At 37.3% G+C, this 10,325-nt stretch overlaps 1 protein-coding gene across 1 annotated transcript in view; it reads left to right on the top strand.

Moving 5' to 3' along the window:
* The first annotated feature begins 5,928 nt into the window (after nt 1-5,928).
* Nucleotides 5,929-10,325, top strand: part of LOC111516462 (mitochondrial basic amino acids transporter) — a 36,510-nt gene continuing 32,113 nt past the window's right edge. Inside the window, exon 1 of the mRNA XM_074180431.1 lies at nt 5,929-6,084. The gene's annotated coding sequence lies outside the window, so the exon portion shown is untranslated. The remainder of the gene's footprint in view (nt 6,085-10,325) is intronic.

Genomic DNA, 10,325 nt, shown 5'->3' with positions numbered 1-10,325 from the left:
CTTCTCATTCTTATCGAACATGTATGATAACATAAATAAAGGTGAGTGTGCCGCTGCAGTATTTTGCGATTTCTCGAAGGCGTTTGATTGTGTGAATCACGGTATTCTGCTGCAAAAACTCGAATTCTATGGAGTCAGAAATGGGAGTTTGAAATGGCTAAAAGCTTATTTAGAACAGCGCAAACAAATCGTTCGACATGGTACGGAGTCTGAAGTAGGACACATACAATATGGCGTCCCTCAGGGCTCGGTTATTGGCCCATTACTTTTCTTACTGTATATTAACGACATCACTAAATTGAACATCTCAGCAAAAATTACCCTCTTTGCGGATGACACCACTGTACTGTGGCACAGTAAAACACCACATCAACTGTTTAATAAAATAGAAAAGGATATGTGCAAAATAAAACAATGGTGTGACTCAAACTTTCTAGCTCTGAACTTAAATAAAACTAGCATAGTCACTTTCCGCTGCAGTGTTCCTGATATACCAATGTCAAATGAACTAATAACTAATAAATCACAAACGAAATTTCTTGGGTTCGAAATTGACAATAAATTGAAATTTGAATAGTTGTAAAACATGTATAAATCTTAATTTATGTATATTAGTATTAGGATTCAGATATTGAGATTTTTTACATAGATGTAATCTAATTGTTTGACCATATCGCATTGTATAGCTTTGTTTACGAGAATTATGTTCTTCTGACAATAAAGCATATCTTGATTGATTGATTGATATTATGGCAAATAACTTGGACATTTTGAACATAGCCAATAAACCTACTTTCGTAAATGCGAGACGTAGTGAAGTGATAGACGTAACGATAGGAACTACATTTGTAAGTAACTACGTTCGGAAATGGAATCTGTCCGATGAGGAAAGTTGTTCAGACCATCGACACATAAACTTTGAAATCGGAGGGATTCAGACCTCGATCCTAACATATCAAAATCCCCGGAAAACAAACTGGGGAGCCTATACGGTGGACCTGGAAACCTGTTCAGACCGCATGGATTTTAACATCAGAGATTCCATTGACCTAGAGTTGGCAGCAGATCGATTACAGGGAGCTATCATCTCTACGTACAACGAACATTGTCCCATAGTAAATCAGAGATCAAACAGGAATGTGCCCTGGTGGAATGAAGATCTGGCAAGGATGAGACGAAGAGCCCTAACTGAGTATAACAAAGTCCTGAGAAAATCCAAGAGAGATACGTGGAGAAGGCAATGTGAGGAGGTCGAACAGACCCAAGCATGTGCCAGGCTCTACAAAATACTCTCGAAGGGACCTCAGGTCTCAATAAATAATTTGAAAATAAATACGGGGGAGTATACAAAAACCGGAGAAGAGACTATCAGAGAGCTTTTCCTGGTACACTTTCCCGGGATGAATGAGCTAGACGCGGATCATCAACTTCATATATAGGTCCTGAATCAGGTCTGGGGGTATCAAAATCACTGGTACGAAACCAGATTAGGATATGGACCAATAAGAGTACTGGACACAAGTACCTGGCAACAAACACACAGTAGAACCTTCATTGGGGAACCGTCCGAGAAAAGAACCGAAGAACTACTTCAATATAGTACGGATCGGCTCAGAATAATTACAGGGTTACTAACCGGTCATTGTCCGCTCAGAGAACACCTGAATAAAATGGGACTGTACAGATATATAACCAAAAAGCAGCTCCATAGCATCGAAGTTTGGCCAGCAAACCCTCATGCCACACACGGTCAAAGACCTTAAAAATATCGAGCGCAACCGATTCTCCATGTTTCCCGATTGCGTTATTCCAAATATAGGTGACATACGATAGAAGGTCGAGTGTTGATCTTTGTTTCCGAAAGCCATATTGATGATCGCTCAAGATGTTGAAGCCTTCCAAATGTTTGCCTTTGCAGCACCAATCTGGATAACATTACAAGATGAAGAACTCAATTTATACAGAAAATTAATGATTTTATTTCACGAATGAGTTGAATCAACTAATGTCATCGATGACATTACGTAATGACATTCATTCGCCTAATTGATTCAATCTCAGCCATAGGAATCTGGTTTGAATTGAAATGGGTATATTTTTGGGAGAGAATGATTTTTGAGAGAGATTGATTTTTGAGAAAGAAAGATTTTAGCTTTCTACTTCTCCATCTTTATACAAAAAATATGAGAATCTTCCACAGAAAGGCAGAAACAATCATTTCAGAATAAACTGTTTTTGAGAATCATCCATCAGAATATATCCCAACTTTTTGAGGTATTTACAGATATTAACTTAAAAGTGAATTATATAAAATCATAAATATTTTGAAATAGGTAATTTCAACTGATCGTAGAGTCATCAGGATTTTTACAGCAGTTTTTTTGTTATAGTTTTGCCTGAAAAATCATAAAGAGGCAAAATCATAGAAATCACAAAATAAGCAGAATCATAAAAAGCATCCAAGCAAAAAAAGTCAAAAGCATAAGAACCAATGAAAATATAATAGCCATTAATAGTATAAAAACAAGTACGTGAATCGCTCTTTCGCATAAGTTCCGCTCTTATTAGAGCGCCTTAAGGATTTTCCTGTAGTGCTTGTGTTTTGTCTTGAAAAAAAACATGCATAAAACAGGAATAAATTGAACACAATGAGAAGATCGTTTTGGACGTGTCTGGCTGTACTGTAAAAGATAGGTGTGAGGTGGCTACTCCTGGAGACTGCCGGAATCCCGGATCTCAAGAATCAGAGGAGTCTCTTTGGAGAAGGGGAAAACAAAAGCATCGAGTTTCCTTGATGGTTTTTGAAATAGGATTTCGATCGAGAGTTGTGAGGTTTGATGCAATATACCCTGGGGTGAGACCCTGTATTTTTTTAAGGTGATTGAGATTCCAAGCCAAATTAGTCCACGACGTTTCGATTGTTAGTATCCAGAGTCGTCCTCGGGTGATGACTGGACTAATTCCTCCGAGAGATGACTGTACTTTCAAGTACTTTCAGGTACTTTCACTTATCTCCGCTTTCTTTTTTGACACTTCATCGGTTTAGAGGGAGATGACCGTTTCCGGGAGTTGGCCATTTTTTGTTTGATTATGGGTTTCCATATGTTGCATATCTCTACGCTAGCTTGGCTGAATACATTGTTGGACAATATGTATGCGACTTCTTTGAATTTTCTCCTGAACCAATGTTCTTCACTGTGTATGATCTCAGTTTGCGACCACTCGATGTTATGTGTTGATGGATCCATACATGCTCTGATATTCCTGGTTTACTGGTTTCCCCTCGCTGTGTATGTTTCTTGTGCTCGGCAATGCGAACATTCAATGGCCTCTTAGTTTCACCGATATAGGATTTTTCGCACTCACAGCGTATCCGTTAAAGACAATTCTTGGAATCGCAATTCGCGTTTGATGACCTGGTTTTCGTAAGGCTGCTACGGATAGTGTTTCCGGATCTGAAGCAGGTTCTGATGTTGTACTTGGACCCAATTCTTATTTTCCGATGATCCTCTGATGTGGGAAAGTGCAAGCACTGCTTGTGATGGCTTCTCCTCCTTCCACCATCGTTTTGGAATAGCCAGTCCGTTGAAGATCATTCTTTGTGATGTCTAGTTCCTTCTCGAGACCTCCTTTCGTATAACAGAGACCGACAGCACGGTCTAATAGAGTATTGACAATTCTTATTTTGGTCGATTGATGGTGGTTGGATTCGTGGTTCAGATAATGTCCCGTACGAGTGGGATTTCGGTATACAGATGTTTCCCACTTATTGTCGGTCCTCTTCCCTAATACGTCTAAGAATGACAATTTGTTGTGGACTTCCTTCTTCATTGTGAAAGTGACGGAAGGTCTTACGCTGTTAATATGCTTCAGGAAGGCGTCTAGTTCAGTTTTCCCATAGTTCCATATCATGAAGGTGTCGTCAACGTATCTCAAGTCCCTCATTTTTTATAAAGAATTCGTCCTTCAGTTGGAAATAACGGTTTCGTACATAGTATCCTAGTAATTCCATAACTACTTATATAGGTGAATTCTATCTTCCAGGTCTCCATCTTCGGATAGCTTCCTCTGTATGATTTGTAGTGCTTCTTCGACCGGAACGTTGATGTAAAGGCTTTCCACGTCGAAACTGATCAGTTGATCTTGCTGTGTGACTCCAATTGCCCCTAGTAGTTCGACAAAATGCCTTGAATTCTTCACAAATAACGACGTTTTTTCTTGTAATGGTTGTATTATGGGAAGTAAAAACCTAGACAAGTTTTCAGTAGCCGAATCTCTGAAGCTGATGATCGGTCTGAGGGAAACGTCTTTTTTGTGGATTTTGGGTAGTCCATACAACTAAGGGGGCTTACTGTGATGCGATATTATCGATGATCTCTCGTTTTCCGAAAAATAGTGTATTTTTAAAATCTGGTACAACTTCCTTTCAATTGATGCAGTAGGGTCCCGTACGATCTTCGTGTATTGTCCCTCCTGAAGCACCTCTTCGATCTTCTGTTCGTAGAGAACGGTATCCATCACCACAGTAGCGTTTCCTTTATCTGCAGGTAGGATCTTGATGGTTTTGTCTCTACGTAGGCCGTTTAGAGCTCTACGTTCTTCATTGCTGATGTTAGATAGTGGAACTGGTTTTCGATCCAGCTTATCTCTGATTTTCCATCTGAATTCTCCTTCCTCGGTCTGTTCAATAAGTAAAATGGTGGATTATACTGCAGTAATTATCTCCAAAGTGGGCACAGATGTTGGCGCAATAGCGAAGTTTAGGCCTTTCCTCAACAAAGCTTCCTCTATTCCCGTGAGCAGGCGGGAACTCATGTTGATGACGTTGACATTGGTCCGTGATCCTCTTCCAATGTCTCTCTTTTCATTTCTTCAAATCGTTCCGTGGCATCCTGCAACATAGTTGACCTCTTCCAATGGTGATAATTAATTTTAGAACCTTATCAGTGCTCCGCTGGCGCGTTCCAATATGCGCCAATCTCTTCTGGTGAAATCGCCAATCTCTTCTGGGATTGGCGATTTCAGCAGAAAACCTTTGGGTATGATGTTGTTGTCTCTCGCTCTGCACAGAAAACTGAAGTGAGTGTTCAACATTTGTTTGAAGGTGATTGACAATATTTCATGATGAATTTTATCAGTTGGGACTTCCATTGTCTTATATTATATAAAATGATTTGAAATCCCTGAAAGAAGATAAAAAAAAGGAGAATTAAAAATGAATAGCTGAAAATAATCATATCAAGCAATGGAAGTCCGAACTAATGAAATTCGCCCTGTATTTTGTTTTTTTTCCATTGAAGCAACCATTGGAAAGAATAGAAAATTCCAGAACACTGACACTGATTTTTTTATACAGTGACAATTTATGATCAATTGTGATTATTCAGTATTTTTGTTAACTTCTGTAGATGGCGTCCGAATAAGAGCTTTTAATTTGGTAACTCTTTTCAGCATTTATAACTGAATTTCTATTGAAAAATCAAGAACCGATCTGCGCCGTTGCCTCCGCAAATCAAGAGCTAGTCCAACTGGGCACAGGCACCGCTTTCTTATTCTAGTTCAAGAAACGAGGAAGGAAACGGTACATCATCTTCAACGAAGCGGCATTGAATTATCGAAAGATAAAAAATTCAGGGAATACAGGTAATTCCATTATGCATAAACGTTGGTGAATTTATCAAAATTGATTACAATATAAATAGATATTTATATCCTTAGTTTCTCATATCATTTTTAAAGTTCATTATCTATTAATAAGTAATATTTTTGTCTTTAGTTATCATTGTGACTTGATGGAAAATTCCATCAACTCATCAGAAGAATTATTCTTATACACATTGTTAATATTCTTGAAGAATCTCAACAATAAATTTCAACATTCATAATCTTCGACCTCTGGTCGACTTAATAAACTGATAGGACATGGCAATTCAGTTTTCTTCCAGTGTGTGGAATTTATCACTACTGTCAAGACTGTAATCACATTGAATATTTTGTGCAATAAAGCTGGACAGTTGCAATAATTAATTATTTGCCATAAGGAAATGGTTCGGTGGTGCAGTTATCAGTTTTTTCATTCTTAAGGTGAGTATCTATGTGTCTGAAAATCTAGAAATGAGTTATATTATTTTTATAGTCCTTTCATCAACGAATCAGCAGATAAAATTTGTTTATATTTGAATAACAACAAATTTATGGAAACACTCTATTTTTTTCTAAACGATTATTACTGATATTTATTATTTAGTAATTTGATAAAGGAAGTTTATCCCATGGATTAATGATTTGAGTTTTGAAATGGGAAAAAATGAAAATACGTTGGAGGCAGAATTCAAACAACTGCACAAAGTTTCAAGAAAAACGCAATGACGGCATTTTTCGTTGTTTGAAATACACACCGTATACTACAATCCACTTTCTACTCCTCCATCTTTATGCAACAAAATTTGGGAATCATCCAAAGAAAGAAAGCAATAAATGATTTTTTAAAAGATGTTTAGATCATGCAAGGAAGTAACTTTCAGAAACGCCCTTTCGAAATAACTATTTTCATATAAACATCGAATTATACGAAAGTAAAAATACTTCAGAAACAACTACTTTCATAATAACATTGAATTATAAAAAAACACTTCATTATATTCAGTTTGTACTCCAAACATTTTTTATGAAATTGGCTCTTCCATTTGGATGATTGGAATTTGGTTTCGATGTCATAACCATGGTTCGTCATCAGTTATGACCCTTTCAAGAAAATCTGGATCGTTGTTGACGTCATACAACAATTCTTGAGCGATGCTCAAGTGACTGTTTTTTTGACAAAGTGCAGCAATTTTAAAATGAACTTCGCTTCATTCATGCTTCATCCGATATGCCAACATCCTCAGCAACTTCTCTATAACAATTTCCCTCATTTTCTCGTCATTTACATCGTCTCGACCTCCTGTGAAAAGCTTATACCACTTGTAAACAATTTTCTGACTTAGAGTACAATCAGCGTATGCCACTGTCAACATTTCTTGTGTTTTTGAGCACTTAATTCCATTTTCACCCGAAATTTAATGTAAATTCTTTGATTTTTTTCTATAGAAGAAAATTGCCCAACACGCAAAACACATCTAACTTTTATGCCTCTCACCAACAAAATAAACATGCTGAACAGCTGAAACAGTGAACATATGATCAGGACGAGTGTACCAACTGTTTCTCCGTACTGGTTAGTCCAGGGAAGCTAACATTTGGTATATAGATGCTTCTTAGGGCTTAGATGTGCACTAAGAAAGGATTTTCAAGTACTCCAACTGAGGCGTCCTCCCGTAGGGATAAAAGGGGCGCGTTTACATATGAAAATTACCTTTTCATCACTGTGTCTACGTACTGCTATATTCGGAAGCTGAAATTATGTATGTCGGTTCGTTATATGTAAAAATCATAGTAAATATTCAATATGTCTACCTTCAGACATTACGCATACGTCTAGACGTCGCCGCATTGAGCCACCTATTCGCTCAAATATTCCAGGAGTCTCTCTGATTAACCTGCACGCATCGATGATGCGGTTTCTTGAGTCCTCTACATCGTAAACAGAAGTACGATAAACCAAATGCTGTAAATGGCCCCAAATAGAGAAATCGAGAGGATTGAGATCAGGGGATCGAGCGGGCCAGTTCTGTGGTCCTCCTCGACCTATCCACTGATTTGCGTTCGTTTCAGTTAAATGCTGACGTGCTACTTGACTAAAATGGGCGCCCATCATGCATAAAAAACATATCTCTGACGCCCAAAGGAACTTCCTCCAGCACTACTGGATGCACTTCTCTTAAAAATTGAACGTATGCCTCACAATTTAATCGAGGAGGTAGAAAATGAGGCCAAATTAAATCATCCCCAATAACTCCGAGCCACACGTTAAAGGAAAACTGTTCTTGATGGTTAGTTTGGACAATAGTGTGAGGGTTTTCATCAGTCCATATGTGGTGATTATGAAAATTAATAATCTTGTCCCGAGAAAAACTACATTCGCCTGTAAATTATATCGTCTTCAGAAAGTCACAATTTCTTCTAATCATTTCTAGCATCCAATTGCAAAATTCAGGACGGTTCGGAAAGTCTCGCGGTAACAGTGCCTGTACTCGTTGCAGATGGTAAGGGTACAAGAGTTGTTCCTTTAAAATTTGAAATACCGTCATATGATCAACATTTAGCTGGAAAGCAATCTTTTTAGTACTGGTGGTAGGTTGTTCTTCAATCAAATGAGGTACCTACTGCTTCCTCAAGCTGTGGTGTTCGTACTTCTCGATGGCGACCACAAACCTGCGTTCTTTTGTCGAATGAACCATATACTTGTAATCGTTGATGAAGTCGAGCAAATATTCTATGTGAAGGAGGCTGCCGTTGAGGATACATTTCAGCATATCTTCTAGAAGCTTCTAACCCATTCCGCTGCGACAGACAGAAAACGTAATGCATATCAGCCATTTCCTCATTTGTGTATGCCATTTCATTAACAAGTGAATTATTGAAGTAACAACAATACACAATACACAATTAATATTAATTTAATTTCGAAAATTCACAAACTAAACAGCGTCATACCAGTTCAATTGTCACTATCGCTAATAGCGACCTACTAGGAGAGTGACAATTAGTTAATTTGTAAAGTAGAGATTCTGAACAACAGGTCACGACGAAATACAAAAACGCGAGCAAAAATTTCCTAATCGCACAACAGTATAAAAAACTTCTACAATACATTTCTTATCTATCCCCTTTGGCTGATATAGCCAAAGCATTTGATTGTGTGAATCATAAAATTCTTTTGCGGAAACTCAGTAGATACGGTATAACTGGAATAAGTCTTAAATGGTTTGAGTCATACTTAGCAGATCGCACCCAGATGGTCAAAACCACTTCATACTCAAATGAAGGTAAAATTACTTGCGGCGTCCCACAAGGTTCGGTACTGGGCCCTCTTTTATTTTTAATTTACATTAATGACCTATCGTCTATAAACATCCAAGGAAAATTCACTCTATTTGCTGATGATACCACAATTTTATGGCATGCTCCTAACAACCATACGTTGTATGAAGTTATTGAGAATGACATCACGATAGTGAAGGACTGGTTTGACTCAAATCTCTTGAGCTTGAATTTATCAAAAACAAAAGTAGTGTCCTTTCGTTGCCAGATTCCAGCCGTACATCTAAATAATATTCAAATAGATAACGTACCAGCTTCTAAATTCCTTGGCTTGTTCATTGACAATAGTTTAAAATTCAACAATCATGTAGATACTTTGAAATCGAAGCTCTCCTCTGGATGCTATGCCATACGAGTAACTGCATTTGAGCTCGGATCTGCAGAAGCTAGAATGGTTTATCATTCCCTTTTTGAACCACACCTCCATTATGGTATTTGCTTTTGGGGTGTGTGTTCTACCACATGCCTTCAATCAGTATTATTAATACAAAAACGTGCAATACGATGCATATGCAAAGCCAAGCCTAGGGACTCTTGTCGACCTCTTTTTGCCTCTAACAAAATCCTAACTGTGGTCTCCCTATTTATATACGAGACAATCTGCCTTGTCTTCAAAAATAGGGTATTGTTTAACAACTTGGACGCGCCAATGTATCAAACCAGGCAAAGATTCAGCTTTAAATTACCGCTGCCTTCTTCGTCTCTAGTTAAAGATTCCATTATTTACAACGGTCTTAAAATGTTCAATCACCTTCCTCAAGCTTTAAGAACCATGAATGACTTTAGAGCTCTTAAGAAAGAGTTGAAAGACTTACTCTCTGGGAGACCTTATTATAGCTTAGCAGAATTCTATGATGATGATTTTAATTGAGAAGACTAACTGTAATATCTACGGTATTTTATTGATTTCATTTCATTCAAATTAGTTTAAATTGATTTATTTACATTTTGTTGACCATGTTCTTATATCCTGAACGTCTGTTATTATTTACATGTCTCTTTTCAGTTCATGTTATAATCTAATTTTAGTGTTATTTCATGTATATGTTATTTATATTTCGCACAAGGCTTTGTCAATAAGAATTCATTCTTCAGACAATAAAGTATATTAAAAAAAAAAAAAAAAAAAAGAGTATTCTGCAAGAAATTAGACAAAATAGAGCGGAACTGAAGAATGCAATTGATGCCAGCGAAGCCCGAATTCAAATAAGGATTCAAGAATCACACGAGAGAATTAAGGAACTAGAGAACGAAAATAATTTTCTAAAAAATAAAATCGAAGAATTGGAAAAAGAACAAAAGTCTAATAATATTATCGTTTTCGGATTGAATAAAAAACGACA

This window comes from Leptinotarsa decemlineata, unplaced genomic scaffold (genome assembly GCF_025532065.1).
Source record: "Leptinotarsa decemlineata unplaced genomic scaffold, Ldec_3_MD MMD2_tig00026294_RagTag_RagTag, whole genome shotgun sequence".
Classification (NCBI taxonomy): Eukaryota; Metazoa; Arthropoda; class Insecta; order Coleoptera; family Chrysomelidae; genus Leptinotarsa; species Leptinotarsa decemlineata.
The sequence above is the reverse complement of the archived record's forward strand: the minus strand, read 5'-3'. Positions and strand labels throughout refer to the sequence as shown.